Raw genomic sequence first — 21,224 nt, 5'->3', positions numbered from 1 at the left:
AGCTGACTCTCAAAATTAAAACATTTCCCATAAATTCTCTAGTATGTTTGGATCTCAGGCTGCCAAACAGATCATCAATTAAATAATGCATTCAATTCTGGGAACATCACTTGAAGCAAGGTGACAAGCTGGTATTCATTCAATGAAATCGCCCGTAATGGTGAGGAGACCTGAAGCAGGGACTGAAGGAACTGGGTGACAGACGCTAAGGCAGCTGGAGTTCACAGGGAGAGTACCAGAGAAAGAGCACTGTACAGAGGAACATGCGGGATCTGCAAAGGGTCCCCCTCCAGCACTCAGCAGAGTAGCAATCAGAGGACCCGAGTGAGGAATGCCCCGAGACTCAGGAAAGGATCATCACAAAGGACACAGGAAACAGGCCCTGATGCCCGAGCTGGCTGGGGATGGTGTCTGCTTCCCACCAGCCAGAAGGGGCACTGGGTAGAGTCCTCAGAAGGGTCCTGCCTTAGTAGCAGGGAATAATTAGCCCTAGACTAAACACTGCTCTGGTCCAGCCGATCAAATCTTAAAAGCAAGACCCGAAAGAACCAAACTGTTTCCAACTAATTTCATCATGGTCCCAGAATAAAGAAATTTATGGGAACACAAAAACATCTGGCATCCAAGAAGGTAAAATTTACAATGTCTGGTATCTAATCAAAAATGAGCAGGCATGCAAAGAAGCAGAAACAAAGGAAGAAGAAATGAAGAGAAAAATAACTAATTAAAACCAACCCAGAATTGACACAAAAATTACAATTAGCAGAAAAGGACTTTAAAATAGTTATTATGATTAAATGCCATATATTTGAATAGTAGATAATGGAAGACATAAAGTCAATGTCAAACATCTAGAGATGAAAACTACACAGGGTAAGGATTAATGGGAGACCAGACATTGCGGAAGAAAAGATTACTGACTCTTAAACTGCAAAAGAAACTATACAAAATTAAGTACACGGAAAAAAGAACTTTAAAAAATTAACAGAGCTTCAGTGAGCAGTGTGACAATTTTAAGGAACCTAACATACATTTAACTGGAGGAGAGAGAGAAGGGGACAAAGAAAATTTGAAAAAATCAAGGCCATAATTTTTCCAGAATTGATGAAAACTAAAATACGCGTATCCATTAAGTTCACTGAACTATTATAAGCCTAAAAAATATGAAGAAAATAATATCTAGGCACACCATAACAAAACTGTTCAAACCAGTGATAAAGAGAAAAATCTTAAAGCTGCCTGGGGGCAGGGAAGGAGGGCGGGAACAGAACAAAGATAAGGATGACATTAGATTTCTTGTTGGAAACAATGCAAGTAAGAAGATAATAGGGCAAAAACTTTAAAATACTGAAAAAAACCTGTCAACTTAGAATTCTATACTCATCAAAAATATCTTTCAAAATGAAAGTGAAACAAAGATTTTTTTCAGACATACAAAAGCTGAAATAATTCATTACCAGCAAATCTGCCCTGCAAGAAATGTTAAAGGAAGTCCAGGCACAAGGAAAATGCTACCAGAACAAATTGTGGACCCACACAAAGGAACAAAGAGCGCTGGGAAATGGTAACTACATTTTTCTTATTATTTAAATATCTTTAAAAAAATAACTGAATGTTGAAACAAAAATAACAAGAATGTATTGTGAGGTTTGGAACATATGTATACGTACAAGTAAAATGTACAACAACAATAGCACAAAGGCCAGGAGTGGAGAAATGAAAAACTATTAAAGGGTCTTAAATATTACATGCAATGGTATAATATCACTTGGAGATAGACTGTTAAAAGATAGCTGTTAGTAATCATAATAAATTGAAATGGTCTAAACAACCAATTATAAGACAGATGGTCAGATTGGATTTTAAAACAGCAAGACCCAATTATATGCTAGCTATAAAAATATCCACATTAACCATAGGTTAAAAGTAAAAGGATAGAAGAAGATATACCAGCCAACACTACTGAAAAGAAAATTGGAATGTCTACATTAATATCTGACATGGAAGATTTCAGATATTAAATTATAAATTAGTAACAGAAAGACGCCTAGAAAATCCCCCAAATATCTGAGAACTAAAGAACATATTTCTACATAACCAACAGGGCAAAGAACAACTCAGAGGAGAAATTAGAAAGTATTTTAAACTGAATGAAAATGAAGACACACAAAATATCATTATTTCTAGGATGACTCTAAAGCAGAACTTAGAGGAAAATTTATAGCACTAAGAGCACATATTAGAAAAGGTCTCAAATCAATGACCTCAGCTTTCACCTTAATAAACTAGAAAAAGAGCAAATGAAACCTAAACTAAGCAGAAAAGGGAAATAAAATATCAGAGCAGAAATCAATGAAATAGAAAATGGAAAAATAATGAAACCAAAGCTGATTCTTTCAGACGACAAACTTTGCAAACCTCTAGCCACACTATTCAAGAAAAAGAGAAGGCATAAATTACCAATATTTTAATGAGAGATGTGAGATCACTATAGATTTTATAGGTATAAAAAAAGGATAAGGGGGTATTAGAAAAACTATACCAATAAGTTAAACAACTTAGATAAAATGGACAAATTCCTTGAAAACACAAATTACCAAAGTTCACGTTAAGAAGAAACAGAATGAATAGCGCTATATGTATAAAAATAACTGAATTTATTGGTTAAAACTTTCCCACAAAGAAATCTCCAGGCCCAAATCGGCTTCAAAGTTGAATTCTACCAAGTATTAAAGGAAAACACAATGCCAATTCTATACAAACTCTTCCAAAAAATTACAGCGGAGAGAATACTTCCCAAATCGTGTTAGGAAGCTAGCATTATTCTGACACCAAAACCAAAGATTTATCACAAGAAAACGACAGACCAATACACCTCATGAACACAGATGTAAAAATTCTAAACAAAATTGAGGGAAATTGAGCCCAAGAATATGCATCAGACCCAGAAGGTGCAGGGATATCAGAAGGTTGTAAATGAAATCTACATAATTACCTTTGCCATGGAACCTATAAAATACTAGTTTCACTGTGAGCAACTCAATATAAGGCTCTTTTTTCATTATTTAGGTGCAAAAAGGCCTTACAAATTCACACCCCGACACACCTGGCTCACTGTAAAGACTAATACAGAAATCCCACTTTAGTTTTTAGTATGATTAACACACGGTATCAACCTAACCGTAGGATTCTCTCTGATGTCGTTAGGAGATTTCTCTTGGCCGTTCTCTGGCCAAGTGAAAGGATTCAAGAAGGAGGTGAGAAAAACAATTTTCATACAACTGCAACATAAAGCAAACCACACTGAGCTTCCACGATCTCATTAAAAAGCTGGTTAAAACTTGTCGCTTGCATTAGTATCCCTAACAAAACTCTTCCTGTAACTTGTTCAATAGCTGATTCCATGTATTTTTAAATAATTGGCCATATCCCTAGAGTCACTAGCAGTTGTAATTTGTTTTTACCGTCTATATAGCACAGACTGCAGAGGACCAAGGAAAAGAGTAAAGGCTGGTAAGTCTGGTAGTTTCAGAAGACTTTTGCAGTCATCTGTCCACAGCCTTTAAGTGGACACTGGTCACAGGGCCTGAGACAGAGGCACCACAAGAGAGCTTCTTCCTGTACCACAATGACTTGGAACTAAGGAATGTCCATCCTCCTTCCTTTGATCCTCAAACCGTTGGCAGATGACCCAGGTACAGAAAACTGGGTCATAACGAAGCTTCCTCTTTGGTTAAAGGGGCAAACATTTGACCAAAGTAGAGACTCTATTTCTAGTTCTCAACTGAACGGAGGAGATTCCTAGGAATACTGGCCCACGATCATCTGTTTAATTAACACTTAATTCAGGTTTAATAAGTAATGGAGGGATCTGACAAGCACAGGCAACACCCATTTAACATCCACCTGACAAGTTCAAGAACATTGCTGGTAAACACTCAAATTTCAAACTCTGTCTATTTCTCTTTATACTCATTCTGAATGTGAAATGTAGTCCGTATGAAGTTAAATTTCATTTTAGTTTAGTTTTAATTCTCTAAGAGTTTTAAAGTAAAAGCACCACTGTATACACCACTGTATATATTCGAAGGTTTTTTGTTTTGTTTCGTTTTTTCAACATTCCCTTCTGCAGAGGTTTACTCTGAGAAAAAAGGACATTTAAGTCATCTTGAGTGTCTTTCTCCCATGCAAAATTAACCCAAATCATCCTAAAGATTGGGCTGCATAAATGATAATTTATAAGCCCCACAATAAATACACTTATTTTACAATTTCTTTGAAGTTTTTACTTTAAATGTTAAATGGTTTCTATTCAGGATGCAATATACATATACATACAATGAAATGCCCACGGAAGTTGATGCTCCTGGAGTCTTCTTTAATTCACGAAGGTGGGACAGAAGAGTGGAAAGTGCACGAGTCTAGCCGTCCTAACACCCAGGCTTTGTAATTAGTTCCACCTCCACTAAAGCGGGGTTTTGTGCCCGGAACTCCTGGAGTAACACACACTTGCTCTCCCGCCTCTCACCCTCTCCAGTTGTTGCACAGCAAGGACAAAGTGCATCATGTATCTTGTGGCCTCTGCAGTGCAGTGTCATACAAATGGCAGATGTTACTACAAACTACCCCCCAAATTGTTCCTATTTTGCCTCATCTTGCAGATTCCCATGCTAATATGATTATGTGAATAGCAATTATGTAAAATATATTGGCTTTTAAAAAACAATATTCAATTTCCTTACTATCCTTAAAAAACCTCTGAAATTGTCTTCATTTATAATAATCCAGCTCTGGTCAATCAAAGGCTTTCCCCTTAACAAAGTGATGGTTGCCAGATTGGGGGCGTGGGGGAGCTGGGTGAAAAAGGTGAAGGGCCTAAGAAGTACAGATGGGCAGTTGTAGACTAGCCATGGATGTGAAGTACGGCATGGGGAACGAAGTCGGCAGTGATCCGGGAATAACCCCGTATGGTGCCAGGTGGCGACTAGACTAATCGGGGGACCACTTCGTAAATCATGTAAATGTCTAACCACTATGCTGTACACCTGAAATTAATATGAAATCATATTGAATGCCAACTCTCATTTAAAAATAAAATGTAAAAAAAACACACAAAGGCTTCTCTTGTGAAGTAACATTTTAGTTCTCTACTACAAATTCAAACGTGACAGTGCGAAGAACTGGAAGAGCAGAGGTCGCATACAGAAACACAAGGGCCTCCTCCTTTCCTGTCTGTCGGTCCGCAGAGCAACCCCCATTCAGGCCACACTCCCGAGCGTAGACACGAGCAGCTCGGCACACGGGCTCTGTGTGCCGCCTCGAGTACAATTCCTCACCTAGGATACAATTCCTCGGCGTTTTAAGGGCTCTGGGACTCCAGACAGCCCTGGTGGTGAATGGAAATCATCCCCCGAAGGCTGGAGTAACTCTAGGCAGGCTTGAGGGTCAATTCCAAGCTCCGGGCCTCACAGTAACCTGAGCCCAGGAGTGCAAGTGGTGGAGGGAGAGGCAGAATAGCCACCAGCCCTGCTCACTCCCACCACACCCCACCCCACGGCCCTGGGTCTCCAGGATTCAGGGCCCTGACATTTAGCATCAGACCTGGGACTAGCATAACACACTGAACTTTAAAAATAATAGCACTTAATTCTTTAACTCATAATCTACATGTTTTCATAGTGATATAATTAGTCCCAAATGATTTGTCAGTTAGGGACAAAAGAAAACTAAAGTTATTCCATGAGTAAATATTTATTTTACAAATAGACAACACACGGCAACGACACAGACTTCAAATAAGTAATTTAATAACAAAGGGGAGAAGGGTCTTTTTGAAGAAGTTCACTGACCTTCCACAATCTCTTCCCTTACATAACAATGTTCTAAGAAATAGAGTGCCATCTTTTTATACTCTTTCTAACAACACATACGTTACTGAAAATAACTCAACTTACAGCTCCCATTAGCGACCCTAGTGTTATGTAGGGTGCAAGAGTAGTGTCTCCCACAAGCTGGAAGAGACACACTCTGCGGCTCAGTTTCTTCAGAGCTCGAGTACAGCAGACACGTGACCCAGGTCAAGGTGTTCCTTCTGTGTACCCCACTGTGTGTAGTTTTAGGATTGCTGAAAACATATAAAGTTACTTCAAAAAGCACGATCTCTTTCTGACAAGGTACATACAATCTGTGGAATGTTTTCGCAGTTTACTTGTGTTATAGATAGTAAACAGTTACAAATCAGGCTTCTCTGGGGAAAATGTAACATGTGGATCTTATAGAAAAAAATCTGGGCACCTCTGTTTAACCCAATATATTCACTTGGTGAAATGTTCTTTTAGTCTTGGAGCACTTTTTTTTTTCTGCTCAAGTTTATCACACATACTTTTATTATAAAAGTTGTTTATTTTTTTTAATATGGAAAGAAAACACCCACACATAATTTCCCCACCCTAACACAATTCACTGTTAGTATTTTGATGTGGTTATCATCAGTGTTTTTTCTTTTATATAAAACAATTTTTTTTTTATTTCAACATGTGTACTACTACTCATATATGCTTCTACACTCTGCTTTTTTCACCTAACAGTATGTCATCCCAATGTTGTACTAGGATCTCCCCTCACTGTCTAATATGACAGCCACTAGTCAGTCACGTGGTGCTACTTAAATCAAAAATCAGCTCCTCAGTCACACTGGCCAGATTTCAAGTGCTCAGTGGCTACTGCACAAATACCGGACATTTCTGTCATCGTACAAGTTTTACTGGATAATGCTGGTTTCCACTCCAGCAAATGACTCTGTTGGGCTAAACAAAGAATCAAGAGCTCTTTTCAAGAGTTCCCATGCCCTCCTCGTGGGCCTGTGGAGGGTCCAGGGTGCTCTTCTTCATGCCGAGAAGGTGGGATGCTAACCGCAGCTACTCTGAGTCACACAGTGTGCCCAAGAACTGGTTGGGGGAACCGGAAAACATCTACCTTTATGTTTGATTGGTCTCAAATTTCCTTACAGAACGTAATCACGGAAGGTTCAACGACACAGGCAGACTCTGGAGAACAGGAAGAACAGATGCAGCTTACTGACAAAGCAAAAAGAAAATTGAGAATAACTAGGATGAGGGCCAAGGCACCAAATTTGGAAAGAAAGGTTATTTAGTCAAAATAGGGTGGACTATGCTGCAGAAACAAACACCCCCAAATCACAGCAGCTTAACACAAAAGTCTGCATCTTGCTCAGGCTACATGCACATCGGGGTTGGGAAGGAACGCTCAAGTGTCACCACTGAGCGCAATCGCTCTGGGACACGAGGTGACAATATGGCCGCCAAATTTAAACGCTGCTAGTCTGGGAGCCAGAGAAAAGATCTGTGCCAAAGTGTATGCTGGTGCTTTGAAAGCTTCCTTCTGGAAGTGAGTCACTCACATCTCCTCAGTCACAGAAGGTCTTGTGGCCTCACTTCACACCAACAGGGGGAGGTGCGCTCCTCTCACAAACCTAGGAGAGGAGGAGCTGCAGGACCCGGGGTGGAAGCGCTATCAGTAAGTACCCTACTTCCTTGACAACAAGCAACTTGAAAGTAACACTGCTGAGTCCAGCATTCTGGCAAACGTAGACGGACAATTCAAGACACAGACGAATTGAAACACTGCAAAAGAAAAAACAATCCGTGCAAAAGAGGCTCCAGTACTAGGCTCAGAAAGGCTTCGGAAGGCGTGAACGCTGCTGCAACACTGAGTCCACGTCTGCTCTGCCTCCTCGAAGAAGCCTTCTCCAAAGACTGGAGGCCACACGGCTTTGTCCTCGTCGCCCTCTGCGTTTCGATGACATCCACTCATAATACTCCCCAACTGCCTCCTGCATTGGGGTCCCTTCACAAACGAGGCTGAAAGTGCTTCAGGGCCAAACCATGACATATTCCATGTACTACTGAGCAGAATACTTAGGCCTTGGCAGGTGATCAAAACTGTGTCAAACTAAACACTTCCCCAATCTAAATGGGGGGAATAAATTGTGAAAAAGGAAAGTTTGTGCTTCCTTTCATAATGCTAGCACGAGGGGGAAAATTCAACTCGGGTCCAGGTCTGAGCGCACCTGCAGGTACTAACTCTGGCTCGGTACTCGGACTCCGTTCTTTCACCACCCACGCACACCGCCCCACAGGCTTCTGTGCAGCAGGCGCGGGCCAAGCGGCAGTGATACACAGGTGACCCCCTCGGCGTTCTCTTTCTGTCCTTACCATCCTGGAGTCGTTAGCGGGCCTTGGGCTTCATCCTCAGGGAGCCAGCTTGGACCTCTTCCCACTGAACCCTCTGCCTTCCCTGTGGTCTAGTCTGGGCTCCTGCAGTTTGTGCCTTTAACTACCGACTTTTATCTAGTCCCTCCTCCCTATACATTTCACAAGAAATCTGTTCAAGTGCTAAGTATTCAAGGGTCTGCATTACCTGCAACTGTCTGTTCAGAATTCTTCAATTTGGGTGTCAGCAGGATTTCACATACAGAGAAGCCTTTGAAGGGGAAGGGTAAAATATATAAAATATACATAGAACACAGAAAAGAGAACAAGGAAAGTAGATGTTTGAACTATTAAGATTCTACTATTTTCACCAAGATCCTAAATCATTTTTGCCTGGCACACACATAACAAAGTAGTCAAACACAATCCTTGCCTCTTACGGGTACTTGCTGACCTCAGGGCAGGAACTTGGAACACAACATACTGACTGCCGATTCTCTTTAGAAGGTAGTCATGGAGAACCTACAACCTATGGTTGTAGGAAAACTCTATCCCTGGAGATCAGACCAAGCACAAAGAGCTGGTCCTGGCCACCTGTTTAACCCAGCGAGCCAGAGGGACAATTCTACCCAGAGCCTCATCCCATACAGGAGTGTATCAAGTCATAGGGAACGAATAAGGCTTCTCTTCACGATAATGTCATCAATTAAACTAGTTAGGGACATGAGCACTTCCTATGCAAATAGAAAGAAATGCATAAAAATTAAGAAATTCCTTTTTGGGGGTGTAGGGGGGCGGCTAGTTAGCTCAGTTGGATAGAGCGTGGTGCTCTTAACAACACGGTCACCAGTTCGATCCCCACATGGGCCACTGTGAGCTGCACCCTCCACAACTAGATTGAAACAACCACTTGACTTGGAGCTGATAGGTCCTGGAAAAATACACTTAAAATTAATAAGTTTAAAAAAAAAAAAGAAATTCCATTTTTACTAGCTGGGCTATCACAAATCACAAGATTAGTGTGTATTCTCCAGTGACAATTAAAATAAACTATTTTCATGAATGCAGCTCTATAATTGTTCTTATAGATAAGACTACCAGTTGATAGTAACAGGAACTAGCAAATATCTTTAAAAAATTAGAGGCACATAACAGATCTGGTTAATCTCTATGTTTAAAACATAAGGAAGAAAAAAGATAATGTCAATAAATTACAGGCAGGAACAGACCTGGTTAATCTCTGTTTAACAGATAAGAGAAAAAAGATAAGGAAGAACCAACTATAAAATGATAAAGTCTAGATTCTACATAGAATCAGAAGTACTAAACATGTTACCGGTCCAAAGTCCGCGTGCCCGGTGCTTCAAAAGGCCAAAACTCAAATCGTCTGAGTTTGGAGTAAGGAAAGGTGCCAACTAAGAAGATGGGAGACCTAATCCTCAAATCCATCTAAAGAAAGTACAGAAAGTCCAGGTTTCTTTCATGTCAAGGGAAGGAGAAATGGGAGGGGCGAGAGGTGATTGACAGTCAAAGACATCTGGGCTCCAGCAGGGGTCCAAGGAAGGTTGTGCTTCCTCTGCTGACCCGAGTTGATGTGAGTCCATTCGCGGGGTTCCTGCAAATCTCTGATAAACAATACAGACCTCCCTCATCTCCTCCAGAGAGGCACCTTCTAGCAAGGGGCTGTTTGGGTAAAACTCCAGCCGAATGCAGAACTCCTCTAATGATCAGTATGTCTATATGTAAGACTACGCAGAAGCTAACAACCTGAAGGCCATGGGAACAAAGCAGGCGTGAACAAGATAGAGTCGGAGAGACCGAGCATTTCACTCTGCTGCAGACTTCCATTACAGCAAAATAAATGAGCTCAGATCAGTGTGCAATGAGACTAAATAAAAGAAGAGCCTCTCTCCAACCTGGAGCGATCCTCCTCTCCTGACCCAGCTGTTGTCACATTCGTACAGAACAGAGTTTTGATCAGCCGCAAAGTTGTCTTAGTTTTAACTGGGCTCACTAAACCTGCTTATGTAAAGTAACATTGTTTCACATGTAACTTTTACTTGACTGGCAGTTATTTATAGAGATGATTCATACTCATCTGTTAACATTTCTGCTTTTCACAGATTAAAACTTCTTTGTAGGTTACCACACTACAATAACCAATGAGGTGTTTAGTTCATCTAGATGTCAGAATTCTTTAGCAGGACTACAAAAATGGCAGTTTTTTATACCTTCAAAAAGGCCATTATAGAGATTTACAAAAATACCTTTTTTCCCCTAGAAGGAGCAAACACTGAGTCAGATAGTTATGGCCGAAAAGGGGCCACATACTACACCCGACAAGCTCAGGGGAGCCCCACGTGGCGGGCGGGCCCTACAAACCCAGAGACCACAAGAACCACACTGGGTGGCCTTAACGTAAAAATTCCTGACTAAAAGCGGATCGTGGGGGATAGTCATGTCCTGGGCCTGTAGCTTCCTGACAAAGGTCAGTCTTTCCCTTTGAAACCGTCTATTGTCTTTGTGAATCTGAGGCAACACACCTTTGAAATGTCAGAGTCATCTCCTTTCCCAGATTCCTTGAAGACACCAGAGCACAGCCCACATGTTGCCGTGTTGCCCACATGCCATCTCCAGTTCCGTGGAAGTTTACTGTCCTGGACCCACCAGTGTGGAAGACGCACGTGTCTCTCCATATTACTTTGATCCAATCCTAGAGACTCCCCTTCGCTTCCTCCCACCCCCTCACCCCCAGTGGATCCCACACAACCCTCCTCACGTCTCCTCCTTTGATTCCAATGTTTAAAATAAGCTGCAAAACTGCCGCTCCCCGGTGCACTTTCTCAATCCGATGAGATTCTGCTTCCCAGCAATTGTAAGTTTGGCTCAAATAAACTCTTTTAATACTTTTTTCTTTGGCTGGACATTCTTTGTCAACAGTTTATAGGGTGCAAACACATGCATAAAGCCATCTGGATCAAAGGGGCAAGGGGATATGTGTACCAGGGTGCCAAAAAAATGTCTACACATTTTAAGAGATGTTACCTCTGCTCAAGCAGTTCACTATAATTGGAAGTGTCTGGACGCTGATGGTAACCACTTTGAGCACCTCTTGTAATTGCAGAAGTCAAACGTGACTTGTATTCATCTTTTGTCATTGGTATATATTGAGTATTACAATTAATAGTTTTTTCCTTTCTTAAAATATGTATACTTTTTTTTTTTAACTTTTTTTTTTCAATCTTAGTTGTGTAGGGTGCCGTTCAGCTTCAAGTTGTTGTCCTTTCAGTCTTAGTTGTGGAGGGCGCAGCTCAGCTCCAGGTCCAGTTGCTGTTTCTAGTTGCAGGGGGCGCTGCTCACCATCCCTTGTGGGAGTCGAACCGGCAACCTTGTGGTTGAGAGGACGCGCTCCAACCAACTGAGCCATCCAGCAGCTCAGTGGCAGCTCAGCTCAAGGTGCCGTGTTCAATCTTAGTTGCAGGGGGCGGAGCCCTCCATCCCTTGCGGGACTCGAGGATTTGAACTGGCAACCTTGTGGTTGAGAGCCCACTGGCCCATGTGGGAATCGAACCGGCAGCCTTCGGAGTTAGGGGCATGGAGCTCTAACCGCCTGAGCCACCGGGCCAGCCCTGTATACATTTTTTTTTGGCACTCTCTGTATACTCAGATCTGAAAGACACAAAGAGTCCTCTTGCAAAAGATAAAAAAAACAGCTACGAAACAAAATCCAAAAATCAAAAACAAAAGGTTCTTTATTATGAAATTCTAAAAGCTTTCAGAAAAGTTGTTGGAAAAGTGATGGAACTAAATTTTAGAACTTTAAAAACTTCAATTGTGAGAAATTGAAACTTCTCTTCACTCTAAGAAATGCAAATTTGGGGGGCTTCCCGTTAGCTCAGTTGGATAGAGCACGGTGCTCTTTGACAAGGTCACCGGTGGATCCCTACATGGGCCACTGTGAGCTGCGCCCTCCACAACTAGACTGAAACAACTACTTGACTTGGAGCTGACGGGTCCTGGAAAAACACACTTAAATAAGTTTTTAAAAGAAACGCAAATTTCAAAAACTATGAACGAGTTTATTTAGAAAGAAAAAATTAAAACATTTTTAGAATTTTTGAAACTGCAAAAAATTCTCCCATGATGCACCCTATTTTGTCCAGCATGAAGCATTTTATCAAATAAAATACTAGATCATTGCGCACTAAAATCATTGTTCAAAGTGATACTGTTGCTTGTCAAAATGTGCATGAAAATTCTACCATTTTCAACTACTAATATCAAAAATAGAATGTAATCTAGCTTCTAAGTTTCAATGAGCGGGGGGGTGGCCTGAAATTCTGCAACTCACTGGTGAAACAGGTCAATTTTTGTTTTTAAGTTAATATAAAAAGCCATAGCTAAATAATACATACTACAGCTGTCCAAAATAAAATTAGGTAATAAGCAATACTTTAGTAATGTTCTAATATCTGCCAATAAGAGATCTAATATAATAGAATTTTTTTTTAATTGGGCAATATTGAAGAACAGTGTTTTACCAGAATGTCAAGTCATCTTTTTTTTTTTCAATTGAGTTGTGTAGGGGACGCAGCTGAGCTCCAAGTCAAGTCGTTGTCTTCAATCTAGTTGTGGAGGGCGCAGTTCACTGGCCCATGTGGGAATCGAACTGGCAACCAAGTGAGCCATCCAGCCACCCAGAAAAAATTTAATGGATTATCTGACTCATATCCTACTAGTTAGAAAATTTGAAGTATCAGAATAAAATTCTCTTTGATTTTGCAAAAAGATGTACATTTTAGAACTCAGAATATGTTCAAAGTACTTGTTTTCATTTTCCATCCATTCATTATATGCTTCAAAGATTAAATCATGTCTTTATTGTGACTCTTAAGATTGCTATAGCTACAGCCCTTAGGAAGGTACTTAAATGAACAGTGTCATCATTGAAAAGATAACCTGCTAGTTTCTCCAAAGTGTATTGTGTGATATAAAATTTTATTGTTTTTGCTATAGAACTTCCTTCTTTTGCAAAAATCAGGGAAATACCAGAAATGAAACAAAAGCAGGCTTGTTTATTTTAGGACATCTTGAAACGTTTAATATTACGGTAATATGTACCTGGAACCACCAGGAAGGAAACAGCACAGCAGACAGCATTTTCCATACTTAATTATGGACCTCTTTGGTGTTCTTCAGAACACACTTTGGTAAATAAGACCTTCTAACCAGAAAGAATGCAACTTTTCGCTAAAGACCAAGGTATAAAGAAGACATAGATCACGTAGGGTCCTTACATCCTGAACTCTGCAGAACTGAAAAGTTAGACTGAAGACACAATTCAGGAATAAGATCGTTAAGTATATCCTGCTTTGCTTCCCTTTACATAATCTGCATAAATTGTACTATTCTATACAGTAAATGAATCAGTCCTCCTTTCGTCTGCCCTCAGAAACTTCCAGAGTCTCCCATTCCCCGGGCCCGTCTCCATCTGCATGTGTTGCCTGTGACTACACACACTGAGGGGCTGTGCTGAGGTCTGCATGCTCGGTGCGTTGTGGGCACCACTCCAGGGCAGGACCACTACCACTTACCTACGGGCACACCGCAGGCACAGCGGCGAGGCCGGCGCCTGAGCACCATGGGGGCGCTTACGGCCACTGACATGATCTGGGGGTTGTTCCCACTTCACAAAACCACCACACTGTTTTTTAGTGGATCAAAAGCCAGACATGTGCCAACAGGATGTTCATGGCAGAGCTACCACGAGGAGTGAACCCAACTGGCCAGTGGCTCTACAGCGGTGAAAGCAGAGTGCGACGCTCACAAGGCACATTCCAGGGGTGGGGGGTGGGGGGCAGCCAGATGAGAAGTAACAAACATTTGCTGGGTGCCAGGCACAGCTGCTAACAGTTCAGAAATGCTACCTAGTTCAAGTGAACTTCAGGCACCCCGAGAAGTAACATGCTGAGAAGTCCTACTGCACTTGGAGCCAAAGCATTCAGATAACTGTTTATCTATGGACTTCTCCCGGCATCCGTGAAATTGACATATTCCTCCACACCTAAAATATAAAGACTTTAAAGACGGATTAACAATGCAAAGTTCTCAAAAATATATTTAAGATACTCAGCAAAGTGTGATACTCAGGGCCGGCCCGGTGGCTCAGGCGGTTACAGCTCCATGCTCCTAACTCCGAAGGCTGCCGGTTCGATCCCCACATGGGCCAGTGGGCTCTCAACCTCAAGGTTGCCAATTCAATTCCTCCACGCCCACAAGGGATGGAGGGCTCCGCCCCCTGCAACTAGCAATGGAAACTGGACCTGGACCTGGAGCTGAGCTGCGCCCTCCACAACTAAGATTGAAAGGACAACAACGTGACTTGGAAAAAAGTCCTGGAAGTACACACTGTTCCCCAATAAAATCTTTAAAAAAAAAAAAAGTATGATACTCAGCAGAGGTGATACATTTTGGATTGCAATTTTTACACTAATTAAGACCCTTCCTTTCAAAAAAAATAGACTGAAATGAGTATCTGTAGAGCTCTATACAGGTCAAAACTCTTTAAAATTTCACTATGTTCAAATCAAGTCTTATTACATTACAAAGGTAAATGCAAAGGAAGAAAAAAGTCTCAGAAATATACACTACATGGCTCAGAAAAACATACAAAGATGGAAGAAAAACAGTTAACTACCTAAACACTACACATAAAAATCAACTTTCAAATCACTCATGTTAAATATAACTTTGATTATTCCTTTCTTATTGATTCTGGTCAAGTTTTCTATCATGTGAAATATGTGATTTGGAGGTTAGTAGTAAGTATTCTATTTGAGTGAATATGAAAAGATTATCCATCCCTTGAAACACTTACTTAATGAGTTAGAGTAATCCTATCTAAATGCACCTTCCGGCATTACCTAACCACCAGTAACCATAACTAGGAAGTGACTTTTGCCTAGAGTTATGTTACAAACCCTTGAATATTCATTCACGTTTCAACTACTCACTGGCAATGTCAAAGGTCTGTGTAATGTATGCAAATGTCACAACCTACAAATCAAATCTCCTACCTAGACCTCTCGGTCTAAGCTACCGTGTTTCGCCGAAAATAAGACCTACCCCAAAAATAAGCCCCAGTTAAGATCGTCAGCCAGACAGACACAATTTAGTACGTTATGACGATGTTCCAGAGAAGACGACCTAACTGTATTTGAATAAATGTAGATTGTTGTACATGAAAAAATAAGACATCCCCTGAAAATACGCCCTAATGCATCTTTTGGAGCAAAAACTAATATAAGACCAAGCCTTATTTTCGGGGAAATACGGTAGCTGGGCCTCAGTTAGTACAAGAATTGCACGTACATACACTCATATTTAACTGTTATCCTTCTCCAACGCTCTGTCACTTTCCTTCCCAGAGATAGTCTCACATCAATTGATTTCACCCTCTCCGATCCCTACATCACCAACCTACTTACTACGCTTTGCTCTATAACTGAACCACCACTGTGTAATCCATTATGTTCCGGCAAAATCCCCTTTGTGTCCTTATGTCCCTCCTTGAGGGAGGGAGAGATAAAGCACCCTGGTTGGGATTCAGCTTCCAGAGCAGAGCCAACACCACCCAACGCCACCCATGCCACAAGGCTAGCAGGAAGGTGCTGGGAGAAGGCAGGAGGCCCGAAACTCAGACAGGGCTACGCTACAAGGATGCCACTCCCAGGCTCTGAGATCTTTACAAGAGCCGTGGGGAAAGAAAGGCCTATGAGGAGACCGTCACTGTTCGGTTCATTTCATGTGTCAACTGGACTGGGCCATGGGCACCCAGCTATGTGGTTAAACATGATGTGGGTGTGTCTTTTGGGATGAGGTTAACATTTAAACCAGCAGACTGAGGAAAGCGGATTGCCCTCCCCAATATGGGGGTGGGAGGGGTCTTATGCAGTCCACTGAAGGCCTGAATAGGATAAAAGGCTGAGTAAAGAAGAATGCATTTTACCAAGCTCTGCAGATGACAAATGTAACTTTCAAGTTCAAGAACACTGTCTTCACATTTCCTTCCCTACCTCAAGGTCAGAAAGATACTTGGCTGTATTTTCCTCTAAAAGAATCCAAGCTTTTCTTCTCCCACTCTGGCAGACTGAGTTGCTGCTCCCAGCTATCCCTCTCTTCCCTAACCATCTCTTTACACAGTGAGTGAGGGCTGTCGTCCTGGGGTGGACTGGCAGTGCCTCCCTGGAGGCTGAGTACCTGCCCCGCAGCGCTCCCTGGGACTGGTCTGGCTATTGGACTGCAATGACCGTGATACACACCATGTCCAAGCAGCAACTTTAAGAGTGATCATGTGACCGAGCCTGGCCTCTTCTCCTGGGATCACAGGAACAGCATGTCCCAGTGGGGCAGCCTCGGGGTGGCCGGTTAGCTCGGCTGGTTAGAGCGTGGTGCTAATAACACCAAGGTTGCCGATTCGATCCCCGCATGGGCCACTTTGAGCTGCGCCCTCCTTAAAAAGAGAAAAAAGAAAAAGAAATTCCAAATGGGGCAGCGTCCTCAGCATGGGTCCCATAACGAGAGGACACCTGGGAGAGCCGAGGCAGCTGCCTCGCAGCCGCCAACATGTGATGTGAGCCAGGAAGAAATGGTTGCTGTTTAAGCCACTGACTTGGGGTTTTTTAAGCACAGCACAACCTTGTAAAAGCTAAGAAACATTCAAGCCCTTAATCCTTCTACAAGCTACGTGTATCTGGAATTCGTGAATGGAACCGTGAAGAAGGCAACTCACGGCATTTTCTTCTCTATCCCGGCGTCACTGAGGGTCCTCCCTCCACCCCCACCTGTCCCACCACTTCTCTCCTGTTCCCCAGAAGCACGGGCTATGGGGGGCTCTCTCAGCAACCCCACCCCACCAGCACCACCTGTCTTACCACTAGGCCTTCACATGAAGTCCTGAGATTCCTCCTCAGGAGCGTCTTCCCTGCTCTTCGCCCTTTGCTCTTCCTTGTAACTTCAGAACAGCCATCACATTCTATGAGAAACCCTGCTAGGATTCTGGTCGAAATGTGTTAAACATACAGATCAATCTGAGGAGAACTGACTGATTCACAATATTGCGTTTTCCTGTTTATGAACAAGAGCCATTTCTCCATTTATTTAGGTCTCGTTTTATGTCTTTCAAATAAGTTTTAATTTTTTTTTTAATTGGATAAGGGGAATAGGACTTTATTGGGGAACAGTGTGTACTTCCAGGACTTTTTTTCAAGTCAAATTGTTGTCCTTTCAGTCTTAGTTGTGGAGGGCGCAGCTCAGCTCCAGGTCCAGTTGCCGTTGCTAGTTGCAGGGGGCACAGCCCACCATCCCTTGCGGGAGTCAAACTGGCAACCTCGTGGTTGAGAGGACACGCTCCAACCAACTGAGCCATCCGGGAGGCAGCTCAGCTCAAGGTGCTGTGTTCAATCTTAGTTGCAGGGGGTGGAGCCCTCCATCCCTTGCGGGACTCGAGGATTTGAACTGGCAACCTTGTGGTTGAGAGCCCACTGGCCCATGTGGGAATCGAACCGGCAGCCTTCGGAGTTAGGGGCATGGAGCTCCAACCACCTGAGTCACCGGGCCGGCCCCATAAGTTTTACTTTTTGATACACAGGCCTTGGCTGTAGCTGTATTCCTAGGCAGTAGGTTACAGATTCTCTTAGGTTTTTCTACACTATCATTATCTGCAATGACCAGAGTTTTGTTTCTAGCATTCCAGTCCTTCTGCCTTGTTGGTGGGACAGGGACACAAGTGGTGTCAGAGGGGCGGCGTCCTTTGTCTTCTATCAGACAATACAGGAAATGTTTCCACACTTCCTCATTAAGGTTACTGCTCTCTGTAGGTTTTCTGTAGACATTCTTTATTGGTTAAGAATATTTCCTTCCACTTGAAGTTTGCTAAGATCACAGATCTAGCTCAGTCATCTCTATCTAGAATTAGTGAATACAGACACTTTCTTCCTCATAACATACGTGTGGTTTCCTTCCAGCAACAGCAGAAGCAGCTGTTCAAGTATATTGAATCCTTCCTACCTAAGTGTTCTACATGTATTTTCATTCAATCTAACAACTCTAGGAGGTAAATACTGTTATTATTCCTTTTTTAAGACGATGAAACTGAAGCTTACAATAGAAAATTAATTTCCCCAAAGAGCAAGAAAGAGGAAGTTGGGATTGAGAGCAGACTGAAGGAACTACAGAGTCGAGCTCTTGGCTACCACAGACCATCTGCTAACAACTCGCAACCACCCGGAAGGACCCTTCTGGCCTCAACGGGGGCAGCAATGGACTGCATCTAACTTTGGCTTTCTGAGAATTCCTTTCCGCTCAAAGGTGGTCCAACTTGACCACGGATTCCCTAAGTCTTTCAAATCATCAAAGCAGGACAAATTCAACAGGGTAAAAAGAGAGGCAAGATTAAATGAACTGAAAATTTTAAATTCAAATGAAATATATTCCAAAATTTTGAGAATGAGCTATGGCTCCAAGGCTCTCAATGCCACTGATAAATATTTGAACACACACAGCTAAATTGCTAAAGAAAACCAAGGAAGTCTCAACTCTACACCATGAAAATATCAAGTTAGCATAGATGCCATGTGAAATAACATATGTCTAAGGAAACCAGTATGTTTAATCTGGGAAAGAAAAGCTTACCATACACTATAACTGCATGCGTGCACACACACACACACACACACACACGCATGCACAACTTACAGAGTGGGGAAAGGGGCAGCTGAGGGGAGTCACAGAGGAAGGGGAACAGACTTACCCTATATTTTTCCAGAAGGCCAACCAATGAATCAAGCTAAACCAAAACTTTTTCTAAGAGAAACGCTGTCCATCTGTGACAGACGACACGCAGCTCCCCGCTGGAGGACACCCTGGAGGCTGCTGGGAGTGCTGTGTCAGCCCCTGGGGGATTGCCTCACCTGCAGGGCTGCCCCACCCGACAGCAGCCCCTCCCCAGGAGAGCTCCCCATCCGGAGACTGCCTGATGAGAGGCCTGCTCAATGGTGCAGCCTCCCCACGGGGTTGGCCAAGGCTGTGGCGGGGCCTGGAGAGAGCCCACCTTCTCTCTCCCTTCTACCGTGTGGACCCCAGGGGTACTTCTGCCTCAGCACCCTGCCTGCTGACTGACTGCAGCTGTTTTCCAGAGAACCCACCTCCCACAGAACCCGGAGAGGAACTGACTGCCCCCTCGGAGTCACAGTCCCGACTGTCCTTACGGCTCAGAAACCACCATCACTGGGTGTGTGCTTACTCCGTGCAAGACCGCGGCAGACCCCAGGCAGCTCCGGGGGGGGGGGTGGCAATGGGGGCATGCTGTCGAGTCATTTTCAAGCTGACAAAATGTGATTTTAGCAAATGCACGAAATAAACGCTCAGCCAGATAAGCCCGAGTCCACGTTCCCACTCTCCAGAAACTCCATGTTCTTTCTACGAACATGGGCGTGTCCATCACATGGAGGCACCCGTCACTTTCGATCAGTAGCTGCTTTCACCCTCTTACCACCACTTTCAATCCACCTCTGTTCAGAGCTGAATCCAATGACTGACGTCCCTATAAGAGGGAAATTTGGACGGACACAGAGAAGGCCCCAGGACGACAGAGGCAAGACTGGAGCGCCACGCCTATGAACCAGGGAATGGCCGCTACCCACCAGAAAGAAGCTGGACAGGGGCACAGAACAGGTCCTCCCGAAGGAACCCGCCCGCCCTGCCGACCCCCCGATTTCATACATATGGCCTCCAGAGCTGTGGGAGAAGAAACTGCCCTAGGCCGGCCAGTATGTGACAGCAGCCCCGGGAAACTAACACAGCCCCCCCCCCCCGCCCCGCTCCATCTGACGGAAACTGCATTTATTCTCCTGCAACTTTCATTTTAGAAAAAGGATATAGGATGTGAAAGTGAGGTGAGAAATGGGTCGATGTCAGCAGCAGAAGCAGCCACCGTTTCACTCAGAGATCTAATCTGGGGCCATTCAAACATTTCCCCAAGTAACAGAACCCAGTGCTAGACCTGAAACAGCGTCAAGGAGCACAGGTGCGGAGTCAGGGAACTGCCCAGACACTCGTCTCCCACCTCGGCTCGTGCCTTAAGTGTCTAGGCTCTCTAGAACTCTTTTATTCACTCATTCATTCAATAAACATTTGAACTCCCACTCTGTGCTGGACACTGCTTTCATAGCACGAAAAAACACTGAGCTCAGCCAAACCTCCTCATTTTATGAAATAAGAAACGTAAACACATATTCAGGTCCAGGGCAAGCCCAGGGCCGCTGTGGCTCGAGCTCTTTCCATCCTACCGCCTAACTGGCAGCCTTGCATCATACAATTGCGAAGGATCAAAGCAGAGCCCTTCGCTTTGCATTTAACATCTCCTTCTTCATCGAAGTTTCTGGTTTGGCCATTACTGTTCACTGTCCCCACAGGCCTGGAGGCATTTTGAGAAGCTAACAGACCTGAACCCCAAGCCAGAGAGAAAGCGAGCCCAGCTCTGACCCCTCTTTAGCCAACGGCAGACTACAGGGTGCCACCTGATCCCTTTCAAGGTACTCTTTTGCTGGCCCTGGCAAGGCCCCAGCACGTTCCGGTTTCCATGGCAGTGTCAATGGCATGGGGAGGGAAAAGCTGCTATATACACTGTTCTAGAATGCGCAAGTGTGTTTTTTCCAAAATGAGAGAATGAAATGCAGGGGGGAGCATTTGCCTGACACTCTACCAATGCAACTGTCGACATGGTAAAAAGAAGCCCTGAGTGGCACCTGAAGGTCCTCAGAGCGTTGTCAGTAACGGCCCACGCCTGCTCCTCAGCTCTGGGTCTCTGGGAGACCATCAGGACAGCTGGGCTGGTGGTGCCAACGCATGCTGACCAAAGGAACCAAATGGCCAACACGTCAACCAGAAAACCCGAGTCTACATTTAGCTAACGGACGGTAACAAACCCCTCCC

General features: G+C 43.5%; 1 protein-coding gene across 3 annotated transcripts in view; it reads right to left on the bottom strand.

Annotated features, from left to right (window-relative positions):
• KIAA0232 (KIAA0232 ortholog) overlaps nt 1-21,224 on the bottom strand; it is a 79,154-nt gene that overhangs the window by 46,383 nt on the left and 11,547 nt on the right. Inside the window, exon 1 of one of the 3 annotated variants that reach the window (XM_033105418.1) lies at nt 19,042-19,152. The exons of the other annotated variants lie outside the window; for them this stretch is intronic. The gene's annotated coding sequence lies outside the window, so the exon portion shown is untranslated. Of the gene's footprint in view, nt 1-19,041; nt 19,153-21,224 lie in introns of those variants that run through there. 3 annotated transcript variants of the gene reach the window in all.

Source organism: Rhinolophus ferrumequinum, chromosome 5 (genome assembly GCF_004115265.2).
Source record: "Rhinolophus ferrumequinum isolate MPI-CBG mRhiFer1 chromosome 5, mRhiFer1_v1.p, whole genome shotgun sequence".
In the NCBI taxonomy this organism is placed as follows: Eukaryota; Metazoa; Chordata; class Mammalia; order Chiroptera; family Rhinolophidae; genus Rhinolophus; species Rhinolophus ferrumequinum.
This window is presented reverse-complemented; position numbering and strand designations above follow the sequence as displayed.